This window comes from Rana temporaria, chromosome 12 (genome assembly GCF_905171775.1).
Source record: "Rana temporaria chromosome 12, aRanTem1.1, whole genome shotgun sequence".
Taxonomy (NCBI): Eukaryota; Metazoa; Chordata; class Amphibia; order Anura; family Ranidae; genus Rana; species Rana temporaria.
The window spans coordinates 105,765,181-105,783,933 of NC_053500.1; positions in this window are offsets into that span (position 1 = coordinate 105,765,181).

An 18,753-nucleotide genomic window follows, 5' to 3' on the forward strand; every position below is an offset into this window, starting at 1 on the left:
TTCGATAGGATCGTTTTAGGTTCCTGTTGTTGGTTATACATAATTTGTTATCAGTCTGGGAGCATATGTTGCAATCACGTTTGTTTCCCTGATTTTTGCCCTCAAGCAAGATGGTGGACGGACGATCTTCAGAGACTGCTGTCCAGTTGACTCTCCGCCCACTTTACGTTTATATGCGGTGACGCAGAACGTCTCCTCATTCCCGTGACCACGTCTAGAGCAGACGAAACGTTGGGAGGCGACGTGCTGACGTCACCGCAATCTGAGGATCCGTTCTGACACGCCGGCCGGCTTTTCTCATACCCTGCTGTTATTTTTATACCCAATTGTAAGTGTTACTATTTTATTTTATTAAATATCGCTACGGTATTACGCTATGTGAGTCTTTCTTCCTCCTCTCACATATTCTACCTGCTGCATCTCCTGTTCCAACATTGGCTGAGACGTCCCATCGCTGCCTACTGTGTTTTATCCCCTATGCTCTGACTGATCCTGATGGATCAGTGGTTCTGGTAAGGGTCAGTGTGTGTACTGGTGGTGGTTTGTTTATGTTCACACTGTCTATTACCAGTCACTGGGGATACATGTTTATGATCATCATACACGGATTTACACTATAAGAGTTTTTTCCTTTTTATTTGGTCGTTCACTGATCGATTGGTGACCCCTGGAGGGATTGTACTTATAGAGAGGATCCTCTCCAGCATACCCAGTGAATCCAGCTTGACTTGGTCCATTAGGATCTTTCTTTGCGGTAAGGGTCAGCAAGTCGTATCTTTTTATTGGAATCAGACTCCACGTAACCTGAATCACATTGGGGTGTCACGCTCCGAATTTGCTCTTCACATGGACTTTCATTAATGATTTTCCTCACTTTTGGATATCACACCACCTTGATAGACATTGTGTTTATACAGCCTTCTGTCCTTTGAAGGCCTTCACTTCATTTTTTTCAGCGCTACTCCATTTTTTTTGTATCAGATTTTATGTTAGTATAACATTTTTGAGTCAGCAGCTTGTTCACGATTTGTTTGTATTAGTAAGCGCACTTTTTTTCCCTTTTTATATCTATTGTTTGTATACACATTTAGTGCAGCTACTTAGTGTTTGCAATAAGCACCTATACTATAGCCCTTATGGATATCTTTACCTTTAGAGCCACCCGGGTGGTTAACTCAGAGGGGGTATTTGAGACCTTCAAAGAGGGAGATAACGATTTGGGCGGCCTCTTTATGAGACTCAAAAATTTAACTATTGCAGAGCTCCATACTCAGTGGGACGTTGTATTTCTAGATACCTATATCAAGCAGGAGATGGTTCCCAGGAGTTTGAGGTGGGACATAGCCCCACAAAAGGGTGACACCGACTTGGAGGGGTGGTTCAAACATTTTAATGATTCTGGACTTAATTTACTTAAGTTTTTGGGCGACCGTAAAACCATTAAACTCAAAAGATTGGATGATGAGATTATTCTCATTAAAGAGAAGTTAACCCCTTTCATGTCCAGTGAGGAATATACTGTTAAATCCCAAAGCCTCCTAAAAATTCTTGAGAAAGAAGAAAGGGAGCAAAAAATTAAAAAAAAGAAGAAATTCAACAGAGACTTTGGAGATTATCACAATAACATCGTCTTTGAGTGGCAAAAGAAACTATTGGCTGAAGCCACCGCATCCTTGAATCCAGCAATGGAAGTTGCTCCTTCATATTCTGGACCAACTAGTAACACCATTAGTGGTTCCAATATGTCTCAGGGTCGAGGTGGCACAAGTCGCACTAATTCTAACAACACCCCTAAGGGCCATCAGAGGACCAAGAAACAGTCAGTACCCTATGCCCCTAATTTGGGGAGAGGGAGGGGCAACCAACGCGGACAATTTGGCCCACCACCATTATACTATGGTCAACCGTGGGGACAAGGTGCATTGGGGAGACCTAATGTTGTGGATTCTCGAGGCCGTGGTTCCTTCAATGGTCCACCCCCAGGCTATCCACTGAACTTTGCTGGTGGACAACCAACCCCTCAGGATTTGAGATCTACCAATCCGTATACTCTAGGTCTTCACCCAAATGTGACACAGAGATATACGGATAATGAGATAGTACATTATGCTGGGACTTTCGAGCCAGATTATAATGTACTTACCCATAATAGCTTTCTTCCGTTAGGAAATATGGAGAATATAGAGAGTCAGAATTTTTTCTCGGACTCCTCCACTAGTCAAATTGTACCCCCAGCCACTTACGAACTAGGGTACCCCAGTCATCCTAATTCGACCCAATCCAATTGGGGTTTTCCCAAGGCAGGCCAGGGAACAAAAAGATTGGCCGAACTAAAAGAGGGAGCAGAGGGGGCAAACACAACAAGCCCAAAAAGGCCGAAAACGTGACAGGGGCCGGTATTTTTAACCTCAGTTCCCACACTTTGTCAAGTTCGGAATTATATGTCCTTGATAAGGGATTGAAATATGCCCCTCCAAGAAACATTAATAAATTTAGAGCCTATATGGATGTTCATAAATTTATACGTAAATTAAATATCCAGCGTTATGTATCCTCCAACCCTTTTGATCCCTCTACCACCATGACCTCAAACTATGTTCATTCAGGTTTGTCCAATGCCTCCACGTACAACCCCCCTGGTCAACTTCCGGCGTCCCTTAAGGTATTTAGAGACCTGACTCTTAAAGATCTTGATAATCTTAACATTAAGAAAGTGAGATGTAAATTAAGTTTAGAGGAGGGTATTAAGTCTTTATGTGCCAACAAGAATCTCGTTATCCGCCCCGCGGATAAGGGGGGAGGCATTGTAGTCTTAAATAAAAACGATTATTTATTGGAAATGAGACGTATCCTTGACGATGGTGACACTTATACCCGCCTCCCCCTCAATCCGGGAGACAGGTACAAGAAAGCCCTTGTCAAGATTGTAAATAAAGGCTTTCGCCTCAACATTTTAAATAAAAAAGAGAAAGCATTCTTGGTCCCTAAGGCACCTCGGGTGCCTATAATGTATTATCTTCCAAAGATACATAAAGACCCTATTTGCCCCCCGGGACGCCCTATTGTCAGTGGCATCGACTCGGTGACGTCCCGGGTGGGCAAATATATTGACTTTTTTCTTCAGCCTCTGGTGAGGAATATGCCTTCTTACTTAAAAGACACCAGACAGGTCATAAATTTGTTGTCAGATATACAGCCTACACCAGATTTGTGGTTAGTGACGGCTGACGTCACTTCCTTGTATACCGTGATCCCACACGATCTGGGATTGGAAGCCGTCTCTTTTTTTCTTGAAAGGGACTCAGGACTTCCAACGGTTCAAATCTCCTTCATCATGGAGTTATTGCAATATGCCGCATCCCACAACTTCTTTTGGCATGATGGCCAATTTTATAGGCAGGATAAGGGAGTGGCGATGGGGGCCAAATATGCCCCGAGTTTGGCCAATCTATTTATGGCCAAATGGGAGGAGGATGTCGTCGGTGTCAGTACTAGGCCCCATATTCGGTTATGGGCGCGGTACATAGACGACATCCTCCTCCTTTGGACAGGGTCTGAGGATGAACTATCTACCTTTATGACATTCCTCAATACCAACAATAGGGGGATCATACTCAAATATGAGGCCAGTAAGGATAGAATTAATTTCTTGGATCTAACTATTTCTGCAGATCAAGATGGTTTCACCACTGCCACCTATTTTAAAAGCACGGACAGGAATGCCTTCATTCCAAGTGACAGTTGTCATCATGCCACTTGGCTTAAAGCTGTGCCTAAAGGACAATTCCTCCGTTTGAAAAGGAACTGCAGTAAACATAGTGTTTTTCTTGATCAGGCTGGGGTTCTAACAGAACGCTTTGTTGAAAAGGGTTATGATCGAAATTCTTTGATTGACACATTGGATCTGGTGACCAAAACCAACCGCGAGGATTTACTTTGTGTTAAACCCCGAGACGATCAAGGGGGTAATTATAGAACCCCTTTTGTCACCGATTATTGTTGCCAACATGCCAGTGTTAAAACACATCATCAGTAAACACTGGCATGTACTTAAGAGTGACAAAATCTTGGGTGCCATACTACCTGATAGACCCCGGGTCATCTTCAGGGGTTCGACATCCTTGAAGGATAAGTTGGCACCCAATGTTTTGGACCCACCCAGGATCCCTTCTATGTTTTTATCGGGCCTGGTGGGTTTTTTTAAATGTGGCAAATGTAATGTTTGTGCTGTCAATCGCCAAATCTCTAAGAAAACGATCAGCTTTGGATCTAGACATACAAACAAAAGGTTTCCTATCGAAACATTCATTACCTGCTCTACTGTGGGAGTGGTGTATCTACTCCAATGTCCATGTGGACTCCAGTATGTGGGAAGGACCAAACGTCCCCTCCATATAAGGTTGAATGAACATCTCACAAACATTTGTAACGGTTTCCCAAATCATTCTGTGTCCAAACACTATTTGTTGACTCATAATAAGGATCCCACGGGCACAATTTTTTTGGGAATTGAAAAGTTTCAGGCACACTGGAGAGGGAGTGACCTTGTGAGGAGCATCTCACAGTCAGAGATGATGTGGATTCACCAATTAAAATGTTATGAACCTCACGGTATGAACATAGAGGTAGATGTCAATTGTTTTATTGATAACGCTTAGGTGCATGATGTCTTCCTTTATTGATAATTGTTTTAGGTGTTTTTAATTTGATAAATTTTTTTAAGAATTTTTTAAGAATTTTCAATAACACAATTATGCGTTTGTTTTGCCCTTTATCAATACAGCATAATTTGTGCAGTCTTTTAATTAGGTCATTATTCGCAAACTTTTGATCCCCACACGTTTGCTTGTGTCATGTCTGTTTTGTGGCTGCATATATGACACTATTTTTGTGATAATTACTAATGACCATAATCAATTGTGTTGGTGCGATTCGGTTTGCTGAGTGGGCATCAGTTTAGAGGATATATATATGTCTTTTTCTGTAATAACCTGATGTGTATGATATCCTCTTTAATTTTAATCTCTATTTTAATTTATATATTTTTTGATTATTTTCGAATGTGATGTTGTTTTTGGGTCAGCCAATTGGACACCAGTCTCAGATGATATATAATAAATTTTTTTTAATTTCTTTTCTTTATTCATCAGACATGTCTTTTGAACCTTGTTCAATACAAATTTTGTTCTCTATGGTTCCTTCGATAGGATCGTTTTAGGTTCCTGTTGTTGGTTATACATAATTTGTTATCAGTCTGGGAGCATATGTTGCAATCACGTTTGTTTCCCTGATTTTTGCCCTCAAGCAAGATGGTGGACGGACGATCTTCAGAGACTGCTGTCCAGTTGACTCTCCGCCCACTTTACGTTTATATGCGGTGACGCAGAACGTCTCCTCATTCCCGTGACCACGTCTAGAGCAGACGAAACGTTGGGAGGCGACGTGCTGACGTCACCGCAATCTGAGGATCCGTTCTGACACGCCGGCCGGCTTTTCTCATACCCTGCTGTTATTTTTATACCCAATTGTAAGTGTTACTATTTTATTTTATTAAATATCGCTACGGTATTACGCTATGTGAGTCTTTCTTCCTCCTCTCACATATTCTACCTGCTGCATCTCCTGTTCCAACATTGGCTGAGACGTCCCATCGCTGCCTACTGTGTTTTATCCCCTATGCTCTGACTGATCCTGATGGATCAGTGGTTCTGGTAAGGGTCAGTGTGTGTACTGGTGGTGGTTTGTTTATGTTCACACTGTCTATTACCAGTCACTGGGGATACATGTTTATGATCATCATACACGGATTTACACTATAAGAGTTTTTTCCTTTTTATTTGGTCGTTCACTGATCGATTGGTGACCCCTGGAGGGATTGTACTTATAGAGAGGATCCTCTCCAGCATACCCAGTGAATCCAGCTTGACTTGGTCCGTTAGGATCTTTCTTTGCGGTAAGGGTCAGCAAGTCGTATCTTTTTATTGGAATCAGACTCCACGTAACCTGAATCACATTGGGGTGTCACGCTCCGAATTTGCTCTTCACATGGACTTTCATTAATGATTTTCCTCACTTTTGGATATCACACCACCTTGATAGACATTGTGTTTATACAGCCTTCTGTCCTTTGAAGGCCTTCACTTCATTTTTTTCAGCGCTACTCCATTTTTTTTGTTATACATGTCAGCATTGTCAAATATTTCACATTTTGCTGCAGGTGAGATCAGGCTCCATCACATTACATCTCAGGTGCTGGCACTAGACCCCATACAATACATACCATTAGATTTTCTTCAGATTTACCAAAATCATGTAGTGCAAGGGCCTGCCTGATTGCATACAAATTGAAACTCTTAAAGAGGAAGTAAACCCCTCTAAAGCCTTTCTTTAAAAACAAACCACTGCAAGAGAAAGGCATAATGAGCTAGTATGCATGGCATACTATCTCATTATGAATTACTTACCTGAGATCGAAGCCCCGGAAGCAACTCTCGTTCCTCACCTCCGCCATTGATACCAGAGTTACTTCCGGGTATCGCGACTCCGGCGCTGTGATTGGCCGGAGCAGCAAACACGTCACTCTTGCGCATCGCCCTCACTAACGGCATGCTCAGTACGACACACATGCACACGGTGCAGTCTTTTCTGCAAATACCCCCTAAACCGTGTAGGTTTCGGAGATATTTGTTGCACCTACAGGTAAGCCTAGATTAAGGCTTACCTGTAGGTGCAAGTGGTGTGTATGGGTTTACAACCTCAAATCAGCGTACCAATGACGCCTGGGCCAATCTGGAGCGATTAGAATCATCTGATCCATTCAGCCTCCACTCTGCGGAGCAGCCGTGGAAGCAACGTCAATGGGGAAAGGCATAAATTAGCGGATACTGACCCCACGGGGTCACTAACACGTCTGCCCAGGGATCTCTGGACCTGGCCACGAACCTCGACACTTTGCGGTTGAGGCGAGAGGCCAGGAGATCCACGTCCAGTGTGCCCCACCTCCTGCAAAGGAGTTGAAACTTCAGATGCAATGACCATTCCCCCTGGTCCAGCATCTGGCAACTCCGGTAGTCCACCTGCAAGTTTTCTATGCCCAGAATGTAGACGGCCGATAGAGCAGGCATGCTTCTTTCCGCCCAACGCAGGATGTGAGCGACCTCAGACGCTGCAGCCGAGCTCCGTGTTCACCCCTGATGGTTGACATAAGCCACCGCCGTGGCATTGTCCGACTGAATCCCGATTAGACTACCTTGCAACCGCCTCGACCACAAGGAGAGGCATAGCCTAATCGCCCGAAGTTCCAGGACATTGATCGGCAGGAGGGATTCCTGTAAAGTCCAGCGACCCTGGGACGATTGGACCCACCAACCTGTGAGACTGGCATCCGTCGTAATCATCGTCCACTGGAAGGGAAGGAATGGCTTCCCGGACCAGAGAGCCGGGGATCTCAGCCACCAATTCAGAGAGACTGACTAGGTGGCTTACCTGAATCTGGCGATCCAGAGACAATGGAGATTTGTTCCATTTGGACAGGATCTCCTTCTGCAATACTCGAGTGTGGAACTGGGCATACGGTACTGCCTCGAAGGAGGCTACCATCAGACCCAGGACTCGCATGCAAAAACGGAGTGACGACCAGCTTCACCACAGACTGAAGAGTCTGCAATTTTTCTAGGGGAAGAAAGACTCTCGCCTCCACGGAGTCCAGAATCAACCTCAGGTATTCCAAAACGCTGAGTCGGTACCAGGACCGACTTCTGGATGTGTAACACCCACCCAAATTCTCGGAGGGTCTGGCTGGCAATAGTCACATCCACCTTGAATTCTAATCAGAAGAAGATCGTCGAAGTAGCCCATGACGGCAATGCCTCGCCGTCTCAGCAAAGCTAGAATCGGTGCGAGCACCTTGGTGAAAACTCTTGGTGCTGACGCAAGGCCAAAGGGAAGAACCACAAACTGATAGTAGTCTTCTATTGCAAAGCGCAGAAACCTCTGGTGTCCTGCGCAAATTGGGACATGCAAGTATGCGTCCTTGATGTCCAAGGACGCCAGAAAGTCCCTCGGATGGAGCGCAACCACCACCAAATGAATGGATTCTATGCGGAACTTCCATACTTTTACAAAGGCATTTAGGGCTTTTAAGGTCCAAGATTGGACGGACCCCGTCCTCCTTGGGGACCAAAAACGGATTTGAATAAAATCCCTGAAACCTCTCGTCCTGCGGAACAGGTAAAATTACCCCGCAACTCAGTAAGTCTTGCACTGCCCACAATAGGGCAGACCGACGAGCCGGAAGGAGAGGGAGATTTGAGGGAAAGAATCTGTTTGGCGGACAGGAAAGAAACTATCTTGTACCCCAAAAAGACCACCTCACAGACCCACTGGTCAGAGAACAGGGAGGTCCACCGAGCTGTGAACCTGCAAAGCCACCCCCCCACCCATGAGTCGGGCGGGGGCAAAACTTCATGCGGTGGTGGGTTTGGATGCCGGTTTGTTCGGCTTACGCACCCAGGGACGTTTCGGTCCAGCAGAGCCTTTGTCAGCCTGGGAGGGTCTACCCGCAGGCCCTGACTGACAAAAATTCTGCTTCTGGGTGGGAAAAGGACATGGCTTACGGCGCGGCACCTTCCCCTTGGTGGACTGAGGGAAGAGAGTGCTCTTACCTCCAGTGACATCCTTAATAATGTTGTCCAGCGAGGTACCAAAAAGTCTCCCACCTTTAAATGGCAAATCTGCCAGGGCTTTTTTGGATGCTTGGACAGCAGACCAGTATTTCAGCCAAATCGGGCGGCGTAACACTACCGCAGAAACAGAGGCTCTGGATATCAAGGGAGCTGCATCCAGGGTCGCATCACAGACATATACAAGGCCCTGTACCAACTGGTCGGCCAGTCTAACATAATCAGGAGGGAGCCGATGCTCCTCCACAGTCTGATTCAAAGCCTTTGCCCATTCATTGAGTGTCTGAGACACCAAGGTTGCAGACAAAATAGGCCGCAATGCAGACCCTAGCATGGTAAACATGGAGCGGGTCACCGCCTCGGACCTCCTATCAGTATGGTCCTTGAAAGCAGGGGTCCCTTCTATAGGGAGAGTGGTTACCTTGTTTCACCGAGCAACCGGGGGGGGGGATCAACCATCAGAGGAAAAGCCCATTTTTTCAAAAGGCGGTCCCCAAAAAGGTAACGGACCGCCAGGCGCTGAGGGACCACAAAAGGACTTCTGCGGCCATTCCTTATCTATGAACTTATCAAAGAAAGTAACATAAGGAAAAACTTTCACTAAGCGGTTAGATTTATGTGACCCAAAGGAGACAGACCCCTCTTTTAAAGTCCCAGCTGCATCTTCCAGCTTGAGAGAGTCCCTCACAGCATCAATAAGTGCACTCACAAGTGCCCTGTCTTGCACTGACCCGGACGAGGGGTCCTCCATCCTCACCAGGGAGGTTCTGGTCCGCATTCTCTGACATACCAGAACCGGGGTCCTGAGCCGCAGCCAGGCCCGAATCGAGTCAGAGCATTCCCCAGAAGATGGCGGGGGAGGGGGCGCTTTTTAACCCCCTTACACCCACACGCCGCTTCTAACCTGGCAACAAATGATTCTAGGACTGCCGACAGTGTATCCATGGGAACCGCAGGGGCACCGTTTGCGGCCTCTGGCAATGTAGGGGGAAGAAAGGCCAGATACTGACTCCATTATCACCCACTTAGTCCTTCACAGCCCTCAAGACTAAGTGAAAAACACTTAAGTCCACCCTCCTTGCTGCACCGACCGGGGGGGGGGGGGGGTTACCCCGCCTTCCTTGTATACACAGCATGTGTGTGAGGGGAAATCTGTGAGCTGTGCTCCGTTCAGAAAGCCAGTGTATATTACATTCAGCATACTTCCGACATGTACAGTATTGACGTGCTTGATAAAATCTTCCCCCCGGCGGATAAGGCGCATCACGAGTCTCCGAAAATAGCCGAACTGGGAGTCGGCTCTATACGGCGCCTGCACACAGACTAGGAGCCGTGTAGAGCTGACTGCACAGGCGCCGTATAGAGCAGACTCCCAGTTCGGCTATTTTCGGGAAACTCGTGCCGCGCCTTATCCGCCGGGGGGGAAGTTTTTATCAAGCACGTCAATCACCTGGGCTAAGTCCCAGGTGACATTGCGCCGCTGCATAGGAACGCCTACTCCCGCGGGAGTGAGAACCCGAAAGCCGAGTGGAAAATAATATGGTATGTACAGCGAAAAAAACAAACAGCATACTGTACATGTCGGAAGTATTCTGAATGTAATGGTATATACATGTTTTTAGGGTGAACCTCCGCTTTAAAGTAACATGTATTTAAATATCCAACATGTCCTGCCTAGTCCTCTCCTATGAACAGGAACATAACCCATATGTCAAGACTTTGAAGGCTGTGTCCGTCCATGGACGATGAGAAATCATAATTTTTTGCTAGAAAATTACTCAGAACCCCCACATTTTTTTGTATAATATAAAAGATGTTACGCCAAGTAAAGATATACCCAACACGCGCTTTAAAATTGCCCACACTGGAAGCGCCGGTCTCCCCTCCCCCTGAAGCCCTATACGCCAGGATTAAAGACGTGGAGATCATGGAGGGGATTACTGCCAGGTTGCAGGATCGGCAGGAGGCTCACGACAAGGTCTGGGAACTGTGGCACCGCCGGGAGGATCCACCCTGAGAAGGTACACGGGCCGAAATGACGACACTCCCTCTTTCCATTACTCTCTCTTTCTTTTCCCCTCTTTTCTTTCCTTTTTCTCTTGGGAGACCCCTAGTGTCTACGGTTGCTTCGATACTTAGAAGTTAAGTCTACTGCTCAGTTTAGCCATAACATGTGGTTAGTCCGGAAGGACAATGGCCAGCTTGCACTTCGCCACGTTGGCGTCACTGGTTTTAATAGGCAAGCTGGGCAGAGATAATGTATACACCCTAGGCCACTGTTAAGATGTTTATTCTTTACGTTCCTCATGCGGGCCTAGGGCTCTGTATGGCTGTATGTTATGTACACTTGAACCATTGACCAATAAAATTGTTATTGATAAAAAAAAAAATTGCCCACACTTATGCAATGGCGCAAAACTTTGGTATTTAAAAAATCTCCATAGGCGACACAATTTTTTTTTTTGCAGGTTACCAGTTTAGCGTTACAGCAGGTCTAGTGCTACAATTGTTACTCCCGCTCTAAAGCATGCGTTGATACCTCACAAGTGTGGTTTGAATGCAGTTTACATATGCGTATGCATTTACTTCTGTGCATGAACACATGGGGTCGCTTAAAAGAATATTTGTTTCTTTTACTTTTTTTTTTTTTTTTACACATTTTCTCTTTAAAAAAAAATGTATCACTTTTATTCCTATTACAAGGAATGTAAACATCCCTTGTAATAGGAATAGTACGTAACAGGTCCTCCAGGCTGGAAAGTTCGAGATACATTATTTTTTTTTAAATTAACAATCTTTTTCTTTCCAGCCAAGTTCTCGGCTTGGTTTATTTCCGCCGGCCGGATATGACATAAAGTTGCACATGGGCCTCCGAAGGTCATAGAGATGACTGGGAAATCTCCATGATCAATGTCCAGCGGCAGCGGATTCTTTCCCTGGGTCACCGATCGCACGGGCGAGCCCAGAGAAGCGCCGGAGCGCGGCAGGAAGGGGGATGAATGATGTCATGTCCCCTCCCGCCGCCTGTAAGAATGATCAAGTGGCTGAACTATGATTGTTGTTACGGTGTACAGAATCACCAGCTGTAAGAGATATCTGAATGATGCCCGATGCTGCAGGCATCATTCAGATATCCCCACTCAAAGTCAATGAGTGGGGCTGGAAGTGGTTAATCCCTTCATTATTTACCCCGGGTTTACCAAGGTACTATCTTAAATGTCCTAGTAGTCAAGGGGTTATCTGCAATAAAACCGCTTCAGTATGCCACCGTTCCTTGATTTGTGCTATAAAAACGAACCTGAAGATTTTGTCACTTCCATTTTCAGAGCTATCATTCCACAGCTGCTGTATAAACTAAAGCAGCTAAACAAGCACAATATGTGCTTGATTAGCTGCAGTGAAGACATCTGGTAGTCTAATCATCCCCTAATGTCTCCATACAGAGGACCCGTCACCTGCCCAATGCTATCACATAGAGGGCTTAATAGGGTCTTTTCTGTCCACTGATCCCCCAAGCAGGCAGATGACAGGTCAGTCTCCGCTCACTGTGCTGAGACGGACCTGTCCGAGTCCTGCTCTTCCCTATGGGGAGGTCCGATGAAAACGTACTGCCTGTCAGATCTGTCAGACGGATGGAAAACAGAGTCACCATCCATCTGGATTTGGCAGAGAGGTTCAGACAAAAAATGTGGGGGTTCTGAGTAATTTTCTAGCAAAAAATTATGGTTTCTCATCGTCCATGGATGGACACAGCCTTCAAAGTCTTGACATATGGGTTATGTTCCTGTTCATAGGAGAGGACTAGGCAGGACATGTTAGATATTTAAATACATGTTACTTTAACAGAGGTTGCAAGACAGGCAACATTTTTTAATACATTTTGACTTGATATACAAGCGATGTCTTGATATAAGAGTAGCGTCATGTCACAAATGAGGATAAGAGAGGCGCCTCTAAGGCCTTGTACAGACGGGCAAACATGTACGATGAAAACGGTCCGCCGGACCGTTTTCAGCGTACATGTCTGCCCGGGGATTTCTGTATGATGGCTGTACTCCCCATCATACAGAAATCCGCGCGTACTCGATACGCGGCCGCGACGATGACGTGCGCGGCCCTGCCAGTTCAATGCTTCCACGCATGCGTCTAAGTCATTCGACGCATGCGAGGGATGGCGGCCGCTCGGACATGTACGGTAGGTCTGTACAGACGACCGAACATGTCCGACGGGCAGGATTCCAGCGGGCATGTTTTAAAACATGTTCAGAAATATTTGCCCGCTGGAAAAAGGCCCGGCGGGCAAATGTACGCTGGAATCCTGTCCGCTTGGGCCTACACACTACTGAACATGTCTGCTGAAACTGGTCCGCGGACCAGTTTCAGCAGACATGTTCGGTCGTGTGCACGGGGCCTAAGTGTAGCAATATGGTTACATTTCATGAAGGTACAACATTTAGCAACATATTGATACACTTAGAGGGGCCTCTCTTCTATTTTATACTCTGTAGTTCCTGCTGGATTTTTGCTTCTAATCCTTGTGGAGGCTTCCATTTGTGGATGGACATATTGTTACACAACCTGGTTACATTGCTATAATCTCTTTATATGGACTATAAACTGAAGGACCTATGAATAAATGGTTGTGGAGTGAATCATGCAAGTTACTATTATTTCTTATGGTAAAATTTGCTTTGATATAACCTACCTGACCACTACACTACCCTATACATTACACGGTCCACAACACTACCCAGCCCACTACTGTCCATTACACTACACTATCCTATACTGACCACTACACTGTCCTCCTACCTACATTATTCCTATACTGACCACTAGACTGCTTAACTCAAACTGCTTGTTTACTAGCTGGCTGCTTCCTCCCCCCCCCCCCCAGACCAGCAACATGACTCGAGTCTCACCTATATATATTTTTTAACTTTTTGCTATAATAAATATCCCAATGTTTTATTTATTTTTTTAACTATTTTTCTCGGTTTAGGCCGATATGTATTCTACATATTTAAAAAAAAAAAAAAAAAACTCAAAATTTATAGCGCCTACGAAATAGGGGATATAATTATGATTTTTTTTTACTAGTAATGGCTGTTATCTGTGATTATCAGGGCTGCGATATTACAGGGGACACTTTTGACACATTTTTGGGACCATTCACATTTATACAGCGATTAGTGCTATAAATATGCACCGATTACTGTATAAATGTGACTGGCAGGGAAGGGGTTAACACTAGGTGGCGATCAAGGGGTTAATGTGTTCCCTGGGAGTGATTCTTACTGTGGGGGGAGGGGACCGATGGTTGTCCCTATGTACAAGGGACACACCATCGGTCTCCTCTCCCCGACAGGATGTGGATCTCTGTGTTTACACACAGAGATCCACGTCCCTGGCTCTGTGACTGCCGATCGCGGACATCACGGACAGGCGAGTGGTTAATAGTAAACCATACCTATATTTTCTTTCCTTTTAAACCCTGCAAGGTAAAGGCATAATGGGCATCTCATTGGCCGCCCGCGATGACATCACACCCACAAATGTGCGCGTTAGTCAAGGACTGTGGCATGGAGCCATGAAGAGACGCATGGGGTATACCGCCCCTTCAGAGCGCATGCAGCAGTGACGTCACCAGCTGCAGTGTGAATATCTCCTAAACAGCACAGGTTTGGGATATATTCACTGTACCTACAGGTAAGCCTTTTTATAGGCTTACCTGTAGGTACAAGTAAAATATTTTTACTTCCACTTTAAATGTTCTGCAATGTATATTCAAGTTCTTCCGGGAAATTAATTTTGGGAACACCGATCCACATCTCTTCCTTCAATTTTCTTTGTATCATAAAAATAAGTCATATCAATGATGCCACAAAACGCACTAGCTAGTCACACAACCGTTTATTTATTAAAATAAATTTCACATTGTCATTTGTTTGGATGGAAAATAAAAAGGAGCATACAAGTTTACCTGCAACAACTACAATTTGCTTAGCTTTATCAGATTAATACTCTGAACATTCTTAATGGTATAAGCATTACGTAAACATTTGAAAATGTTGAAGAAAGAAGACAAAATGTGCGTAGTATTTCACAGCCATCAATCTGGGTTCAACCTTACTACTTAAGCTGAGTAGGCAGCAATCCTGCCAAGGTATCGAATGTGGCTGTTCAAATCACTAGGACCCAGTTAGTGCTCTAATTTAACTGAATAGTTAAATTGTATTGTAATGGACAAGATGGTGACATCTGTATACAGCTTACATCCTGCAAGTTTCACATTTGTCAATGCTGCAATATTGTATAGAGCAATGTGCAAACCTCTCCAACATGTAGCAGGTTGAAGGGTTTGGTTAACAGATTTTTCTTTAAAGTTGTGCAGCATCTCCTTATAGCCTACTTGTGACACGTATCACTGTTCTCCAACTCCTAGGATATGTATGATGGTACATACTTTCACTGAGGGGTTGGCATCTATAAAAGGGGATCACATACACATTTGAGACCAGAACATTTTCAAGCCTTGGTTTATATACAGTACCTGTTGATGCTCACAAAACAAGATGCTTTCTGTCAAAATTTGTTTGAAATCCAGCCACTAGGAATAAAGTAGCAAAAAAAATTCTGATCATGTGAATTCGTTTTTTTTTTGGAGAACAATTAAGAGTCTGGATCACTAAGGAAGGAATGTGTACATTTTGTGGTATTGGACACACAAGATTTAAGACATAATCCAGAGGCATAAAACTAAAGCCTAGCTGCCACAATGTAGCTTATGCCTGTAGCACACAATCCTCCCATATTGAACTGTAAACAGTTTATATTGGGGATCATTAGAACATGAAAATTATTTGACAGCAATATAAAACCTGGCTAAAGCTTGGAAAACAATGACTTGTATCAATAAAAAGGCATCTCTAATCATCTACTATAGATTGCAAAAAACAAATGAACACCAACACCATCAAAAGAATAGTGTTACAAATGGTTAAGAGCAAAATAAAACTCGTAAAACGGTTCACCCAATTTGAATTGTAATACCTTTTTTTATTAACAAATATTTTTACATTCTTTAACTCCCCCCAAATTAAATTACTAGGTAATCATTTCAAATTTAAAAAACAGGGATTTACAGATACTGATATACAAGAAGAAGAGGGCAGGAGGGCCTGACCAATCACTCTCATAGCGGACATTGAATCTGGGCATAGCCTACAGAAGTTCACCTCTGCAGTGCTCAATGAAGGGGTGGGTGTGGTCAGCATTGTAAACAGGACGGGTCTGAGAAGTATCCAGTGCAGGATTTAAAACCAATAGAACAGCATAGCTATCGCAACACTCCGAGTTAGTGGATTATACCCTATAAATGGCCAAACAAGCAGCAGCAAATATATTCGCTTTTTAACACCCTTGAAGATCTTATGAGCTGGGCTAGAAATGTTTGGCTGCTTTTACATTACAAAATGTTATCAGGGAGAAAGTCTATTGCAGTGATGGCGCACCTTGGCACCCCCAGATGCTTTGAAACTACATTTCCCATGATGCTCATCTACACTGCAGAGTGCATAAGCATCATGGGAAATGTAGTTCCAAAACATCTGGGGTGCCAAGGTTCATCATCACTGATCTATCGTTACAGATACACAATGCATATCCCCCAGTGCAATATGCAGAATATAATCTGTATCCTAGTCGTACAGAATCATTCAGTGGCTGTATTGTAGGTTATCAAAACTGCTTGAACATGGCCAGGTTAGATCTGCCAAGACAAATTACAGTATTGCATAAACATTAGTAAACAAATTCCACAGCACTGGAAAATACAAAGCCGATACCGAAGCTAGGAAAGTGTACACATTTCACCAGAAAAGGTTTTGATGAGTTCTTGCCAAGACTGGATCCATACTGATCTGATAATCCTGTGTGGTGCTTGAGGGAAAAAAACAAGGCTTTGTTCAGGGAGGGTACCCCTAGAAAGTGAAAGCAAACGCTTCTGATGTTGACATGGCCACAGAAATTCCGTGAATTTTTGGGGGAAAAAAGTTTCCATTGAGAAAAAAAAAGTAAACCCCTTATATTGCAATGTTCCAAGAACAATGTCAAATGGGCAGTTAAAAAGAAAAGCACGGGGGGGGGGGGGGGGTGTTCTACACCAGGAGGCCATGGGTGTGCAAACACAACAAAATTGCAATCTGCAGTAGAAACACAATGCAAACGTTTAGTTAAGGATCAAACTCTAAATACCACCAATATATTAAAACAGAACCAGTTCAGTACCATTGAACTACCTTAAAGGTTAAAGTATTAGAGGACACTGGATTGAATTACTCCAAGACCCCTTTCACACTGAGGAGTTTTTCAGGCGGTACAGCGCTAAAAATAGCGCTGCTAGCTATACCGCCTGAAAAACTCCTGCACTGCATACTCAATGTGAAAGCCGGAGGGCTTTCACACTGAGGCGATGTGCTGGCAGAAGAGAAAAACATTTCCTGCCAGCAGCATCTTTGGAGCGGTGAGAGGAGCGGCGTGTATACCGCTCCTTCCCATTTAAAATAATGGGAAACCGCGGCAATACCGCCCGCAATGCGCTTCTGCAGGCGCATTGCAGGCGGTATTAACCCTTTATCGGCCACTAGCGGGGGTTAATACCGCACCGCTAGCGGCCGATTCCCACGGCAAATCCGACGGTATAGCGCCGCTTTTTTTAGCGGCACTATACCGCCACCGCGGCTCCTGCCCCAGTGTGAAAGGGGCCTAACTCCTGGGGACTCCAGCGGCCAGATCTACTCAATGGAGTCAGGGTCAATACTAAGCAAAGCAAGAATGTCTCACTCCAGCCACTGCTTTATCTGTTATGTGAAGAAAAATGAGTGAGAAAACCAGCAGCAGTAGGACATCTCTCGTGACCACAGCAGGTAGACGACCAACTCGAATACAGTAATTTAATCACTAAACCACCAAGTAGCTAGTGATCAAGTCAATCTATCAATATCCATCCAACTGTTAAGGCTACTTAGCTGTACTTGGCCTTTAGGTGAAACAATCATACAAACAAGAATAGCATATCTCTGCAAGGATCATAGACGCTACAAGCATTTCCCATTAAAGGAAACCATTGTTTTAACATTACAAGTCTTCAGACCACAATTAATGTTGTCACAAAATACTGCTGTTATAAAATGGTTAATGAAGCCGCCTGGGGGTGGGGGGGGGGGAATAAATAAAAACTCTACTGGATAAACTCCGATACCCATTACATTAGAACTTATTCTGCCTAAACAGTTGAAAAAAAATATAGCAAAACATAGCACAAAAAATAAAAATAAAGCTTGTATATATAAAAAAAAAAAAAAAAACAGCAATAAAGAACAGTATTTGTCTGGCCCCAAAGAAAATAACGGCTGAGTAAACATGTGAACCATTCTGATGATCTCATATATGAAAGCAGCCGCATCAGTAGGTCCGGTATGGTCTTATCTTTGCTATACTTTGTAGTACCAATATAAAGGCCCCTTTCACACAGACGGGACCATACGTTGCTCTCTATATAGAACGGCAGATGGGAATCGGATAAAAACGTACAGACAGTCCGCTTTCATGTTCTCTCTGCATCAGCGGAACTGGCACAGACTTGTCATCTACCTGCTCAGCAGGGATCAGCAGAGATATCCTCTGCTGAGCAGGCGGATCTGCTGGCAGACTTCACCAGTATGAAAGGGGCCTTTCTAGACAGCATGGCATTCTCTAAATAGCAGGAAGATTTCACCATATGGTGAAGAAAAATTCTGAGCAAGCGAGGCATACCTACAGGTTCATTATAAATGATCGGTTTCTTTTGAGTTATTTCAGTCAGTGTAATGCAAGTCTGTTGAACCATGTGTTTGGCAATACATCCTTTAAGCACAATGTTAGGAGTGTGCATAGTGGGCACTGTGAACACAAATTTGTGTTGGGTATCAGGAAGTAAGAGGAAATCTCACTAATGGGGGACACAGAAGATAAAGACCCTACAGAGGTTCAAACTCTTTCCTTCAATTAAGCTAGCCAAAAAGAAAGAGTG